General features: G+C 43.8%; 1 pseudogene; it reads left to right on the top strand.

The window, feature by feature from the left end:
- The first annotated feature begins 392 nt into the window (after window positions 1-392).
- On the top strand, window positions 393-5,690 carry LOC120557107 (annotated as a pseudogene).
- The last annotated feature ends 649 nt before the right edge of the window (window positions 5,691-6,339 follow it).

Below are 6,339 nucleotides of genomic sequence, written 5' to 3'. Positions count from 1 at the left end.
AAACTTCTGGTGTACGCACAAACTTTCCAATCCATCGTTTTTATTGACTAAGCATATTTGTACCTACTTGTGGAAGAGTTTGGTATCATTTCGGCATTATTAATGTGGGGTAACTTACAAGATACAAACGTGGGTCCTGCGCGCTATTAATAAGTGATATTCTCTTCCCAATGTCCGACCCAGGTGAAAAGCTTCTGAAGATCTAGGGTATTACTCGAACCATCACTTTAAACACAGCTATAATCAAGAATGTGATTACTGTGGTTCTCTGCATCTCCATCAACTATGTCAACAGTACCCTGGTGTACACATTCTCAAAACTCGTCTCGTTTATTTCTAGAAATCCATTCAGCATGTATGTACCAAGTTGCAAAGTCAAGTCAGTGCCTGACATGGACTGGTACTCACTTTAGATTTTTGTTTACAAGTATGGAGTTATATTTGTGCCTCATTCCTGAGCGAGCAGTTATATATTTTGAGCACAGAGAAATATGTCTGGCAAGCACATACTTTACATTTTGAAAATAAATTATACACAAGCAAGAAATTATTTCGTTTTGAGCAAACAAAAATATATTCTGTGCTCAATAATTGTATTTGTATGTTTGCTATTGTCCATAATAATGTGCACTCATATGTCCTCTCATATACTCTTGCTTGGTGTGTTGGCAAACCGCTGCCACACACCTGTCATGTCTCTCTCAACCTCTCTACTCTGTGCTCGCTCAACTCTGCCCACACACACACACTCGCTTTCTCTTCAAAATGTAATGTATGTGCTTGCAAAATATATTTCTCTGTCACAGTCGCTGGTGAGCAAAAAAAAATCCATTTGTAATGAAATGCATTCAAAATGAATTTGAAGTGATACCCTTATAAGATATCAGGGCTCGACAGTAACGGTTGCCCTTGGCAACCAGATTAATTCGTGCCACCTAAATGTCTGCGCTGCTCTCTGATGCTCTAAAACAGATGTTAAAGGTAACAGAAACATTGCTGCATGTCACGCTAGTAAACATTAATAACACGTTACACTTGGCAGCAGGTAACGTTAGCCTACATTTGCAAGTCTAAACAATCCCCTAACGCTAGCATTTATGGCAGTAGAGTGTTACATCGCCATAGGCTTCCCTCTCCGCCACACCCAGATCTGTACAGTCAGGAAAACATATGTTGTGATCGGCCTGATTTGGGCGATAAGTATACTCTCACTATCCTACCAGATGTATTTGTGGCCTTGGCAACAGAATCCCTGAAATTCTTTCGTTCCAGAGTTTTTTGTCTTAGAGACACCATTTTTAGAAACTGACAGTGAAGAGAGATGTTTCCAACTCAGTGTGTATGGTCATTGTTTGGCTTACTCTATTATATACATACTTCAGGATCCTGTTCGCAGCAAAGGCAGCTGCCAAAGATGCCAAGAAAGCGAGGAACACTGTCCTCCTCCACGGCTTCCAGCTGCTTCTGTATTGTTCTATGTGTTCTATGCTTGTGTATACCTACGTTCATGATCTCATAATACAGGGTCTGACATACTTGTTACCAAAAGAGGTGCTGGTCATTCGCTACACTGTTTCGATATTTATTCACGTACTGCCCCGACTCATTACTGTACGAACACACAGCCGCTGACTTGAGCTTTTAAAGATACTGGAAGTCATTCATTTTCAATAGAAGCTGGCTTCTCTCAGCTGCAAGGAGCGGCAAATCTGTTGTGTCGCGTTTTGGGCGTTTTGAGTGACCAGAGCGTCAATCCGAAAGTTGAACTTTGGTCAACTTTATGGTAATGAACTATGACGCCGTTCAGCGGCAAGCAGCGCCAAGCAGCAGCAAGCGCCAGCAATCGGAATATAGACGTCCTTCGTGCTGGTTGATTCCGGAGAAACATACGATGTAAACCTTTGTTCCTACAAAAACAATAGTTCGGAGAAAATGGAGGAAAAGCTCATAATCACCGTTGCTGGGTACCCTATAGGGACCAGTTAAAGGAATATTTCACCATTGGAAAGATGAATATATATTTAAATTGGGTCACTTATGTAGTAGAAATGTGAAATTCTTTTAGAAATTGGTGGCTTCTAGGCCGAGAAAAGCCAGAAAATGTGTTTTTGGCTCATGTGGATGAAAGACACCAAATCCCAGAATGCACTTGCTTCACTGCTTCAGCGTCTACTCCCAAGCCACGCCTACCCTTTACAGACAGACAGTGATCAACTCAACAAGTGTGTTTTATTGTCATTTCAACCATATACACGAAAAAACGTTTCACCGTGGCTCAAGTGGTGTTACACATTTAAAACATATACTTTTTTGCCACAGCTGATACATTATCCGGACTTCTTTCAGCGGATTGATTGATAGCTCCAGAGGGAACAGAACTGTGTCCATGGCAATGCTCTGCTATGCATGGCAACGGTGTGTTATCATTAGCAGCGGTCTGTTATCAAGAAATAACAGACCACATTCTACATTAGAATTCAACCAAGCCATAAAAGAAGGCTAACACATAGCTACTAGCATTAGCTCTTGGTGGGCTATGGTATAAACAACTAGCCTGACATGGTCATACTCAGATTCTAGTCAGAATGTGGGCGGGGCTAAGTTCGGCTGGCATCCAGGCTAATAAACATCACAAACACAGCCGTAAATTTGCGTGGGATGTAGCTAGAATTGTCGGCATTTTACAGTCACAAACTCCACCAGCAGTTAGCAGTTAGTTGGATACAAATCACCCCATTTCTGCAACAGGCAGTCCGGGGTAACACAGCCCACCTCCACTAGTAGTCTTACCCGGTGACCAAGCGGCAGGCTGGATTGTCCACAGCAATATTTCCACAACAACAAAAACACAGCAGTCTCTGAACTCACGTTGGGAGTTTCGTTGAAGTTGGATGCCCAGACAGCAAAATGTATTTGGGCCAGATTTGGACCAGGTCTTCATTAGCATTTGGCGCAGATCCGCTAAACGGACCTGGGCCAGGCTCATCGTTTCCAACGGCCCAATACCGGAACAGGTTGGAATTACGGATCAGAGACAGATCTGGGCCAGAATTGGCCCAGTACAGTTATTAATGCCATGACGTGTGGTGCGGATCTGGGCCAGACTCATATTTTACATCTGGGGCTCATCTGGCCCTGATCTGTGATTCATATTTACAAATACCTGCGCAATTTGTAATTTTCAAAATAGTTTTTATTTTTTATTTTAAAAAGGCATAAGAGAAAACTACAGCATGAACAAACCATCTGACGTGAATCCAGATGCACAAAAAGAGAAAAAGCATATGATTAAAGATCAATGTTAATTATTCAAATTACAAAAAAAAATTAAAAATACTAAAGCAAGTAACCTAATGTGAACACTGCGCCTACTGTATATTTACTGCTCATTAGTTGGGTGAGACCGGGCACGGCGTCCACCCCCGCAGTCGCAAGGCAGATTAAACCATCTGATGGCTATTGATTTATCTCCGTGGCTTTGTCAGACATACGATTCTTCCTCACTGCTCCTGTAAGACGTAGCCTACAAAAAGCAAACAAAGCAAACAAACAGTATGTTAGATTAAATATTCAAAGATTATTTATTACATGACATTATAGTAAAATGCTTGCACAAATAGGCTAAATGTGACGTGGTGTGTTCCCCTTCCGTTTTAAGGACCACAATGGAAACAAGCCTTTGGGCTTTATTGTGTTTTTATCCTTTTGAACACCTCTTGTTGATTGTTGTTCAATAAAGTTTTCATTCATTCATTCATTCATAAATGTGACGTGGTGTGTAGTGAATGAATGAGTGAGAGAGTGATTAAGTAAAGACTGAGTGAAAGGCATCTATATAGGCTATGCTTACAAGCCATAATGGCCTTGGTTGCCATCTCACTGAATAAGTTTTTATTGTTAGGGTAACTACAGACAAAAGACTGGTTAGCCTAGTGGATAGCGCTAACAAACGATTTTGCAGCTAACACACAATGGACACGATATTCAGTAATTTTGTTGAATAATAAGCAAAGATCACAGATTCAGCCTTAAAGCCTGTTCACATTAGTTGTGGATGTTTAAAAGAACCTATAGCCTACTACAAGCATAGCCTAGCTATAGGTCTACTAGCCTACCCAGCTTGTCTGACACGTCTCTGGTTGTCAGAATGTCAGTGTAAACTAAGTTTGTAAACTTTTATGTTTAGCCTATACATATTTAACAGATTAACATGACATCAACAGCAGTTTTCTTTTACAATTTTACTTGTATAATGCACTTACCAATAATCACAAAGACGGTGCAGCCTGCAGTATTCCTTTCTGCATTTCAAATAGAGTTGCGGGTTTATGCAGGAAAAAAGCGTTCCGTTAGTTGTGGCGCGTCTGGTCTGCGCAGCTCCTGCGGATCTGGCCCACACCCTCCGGGCGGACTCAATTCAGTTGTGGCGTGTCCGGTCTGGCCCACACCCGCTGGGCGGACTCATTTCAGTTGTGGCGCGTCCGGTCTGTGCAGCTCCCGTGGATCCGACCCGCACTCGCCGGGCAGACTTGTGGTGTGTCTGGTCTGCACAGCTGCCCCGGATCTGCGTCGCAGCCGCCGGACGGACTGTCATTCTCAGAAGCTACAGACAAGTCTGGCGCAAAGTTGGTGCAAATCTGCATACTGACTGTGACTGCTGCGCGAATCTGCTGATTCAAAAACGGATCTGGCACAGATGTAAATGCTGTCTGGGTGTAGTCCAGTTTGTTTAATGAGCGGACACTTGCAAGAAGGATTGATGGAACAGGTGGCCGCCTAGCGTTAGCTTTCCACCGGCACACTCGTTCAACGCTCCCCGCTGATGAGGTCCGTTTACCGGCCAGAGGCATCAAGCACCACCGCTGGTCTCCATGCAGGCGAAGCTCGCGTAGTGTGTGGAGTATTGCGTCTGTAATAAAGTGTCCTGCATATTCTCCGATGTGTACCAATGTATCCCGGTGGTACACGTGTGTGGTAGTTTGAATGCACATAATTGTTGTTCTAAGATTTCCGTCGGGATGAACAATTTCTGCTCCTGCTGAGAAGCTAAGCGCGGATTCAAGATGGCTGACACACGTTTTTTTCCTCGGCAATCTCCGGAAAAAGCTGACAGTCCAACCCCCCTATGGGCTATGCGGAAGTGGCTCCTAAAACTGGCTGTAGTCTTTTGCCTCTGGCCAAAAAAGCCTCAGATGACGCAAAAATCGTCAATTTGCTTCATCTGAGGCTTTTTTCCAGACCCACAATACAGAGATCTCCCCTCTCAGGGGGACATGAGGGAAGGAAGCATGGTCATTCAAACATACTACCGGGTTTCTACTGATACAAAGCTTAATGCTAAATCGGTGAAGTTTCCCTTTAACGTTACCTGCCGGTCACATCGTCTCTCACAGTGAAGTCCTGCACGGATCACTCTGCTGTGGTTCAGCGGCTAACGAGCGAGTTAACTGCTAACAGACACCGCTGTCAGAGCAGCCAAAGCGTCAATAAGCTTCCCCGTACTTTCTGACAAGCATCCTCGACAGGGCGGCCAGAGCTTCTTTGTAGCTCAAGTCGGCGGCGGTGTACGTACAGTCAGTCCGGTTGTTTATGGGCTACGAGACAAGACATTCAGGAAGTAGCTGAAAAGATATCTGCTCTGTACAACTAGTGCTAACACTCATCCACTAACAACTTTAAAGAGGGCATAAACTCCTGTTTTTGAGTTGTTCATGCTATGCTTACACTGTTTCATAATAAAGGGATAGTTCAGATGTTTTGAAGTGCTATTAACAAGCTACCTTGTTAATAGTTAGTGTTTTAGTAGTAAATGGCGGTTGGTAAACCCCCAATTTGAAGAAGCAGGCAGGTTATAACAAAGTGTCCCTGGGCAGGATGCCGAACCCAAAATTGATGTGAGTGTGTATGTGACTGACTGTTTATCCCTCCCCTCCTGATGAGATGGCACCTTGCACGGTAGGGCAGCAGCTACTCGGATGCAGATAAATGGTGCCAGTGCACGGAGGTCCACGTTTATTCACGGGCAAAACTCAACAAGGGTTGAAAATCTGTAACTTTCTTTCTTTAGCTTAGCGCAGCACCATTGGAAACATAAACAACACTGGCTTAGACACATCATCCTTCCCAGCTCCAACCTTTTGCCCAAATATGGTCTACTGGCACGAAATATACCAAGATGGCAGCCAGCAAAATGCAAACGGCTGGCTTCAAAACGGCAGTCAAGCCAACCACAAACACAAATCAGCCACAAACCAATGGGTGGTCACGTCCGGAACATACACGTTTTTAGCGTGCACAGCTACTTTAAACCAATGTGAGGAAAAGCCTGCTGCTGTTACA

This window comes from Perca fluviatilis, chromosome 4, assembly GCF_010015445.1.
Source record: "Perca fluviatilis chromosome 4, GENO_Pfluv_1.0, whole genome shotgun sequence".
NCBI classification, from domain to species: Eukaryota; Metazoa; Chordata; class Actinopteri; order Perciformes; family Percidae; genus Perca; species Perca fluviatilis.
This window is presented reverse-complemented; position numbering and strand designations above follow the sequence as displayed.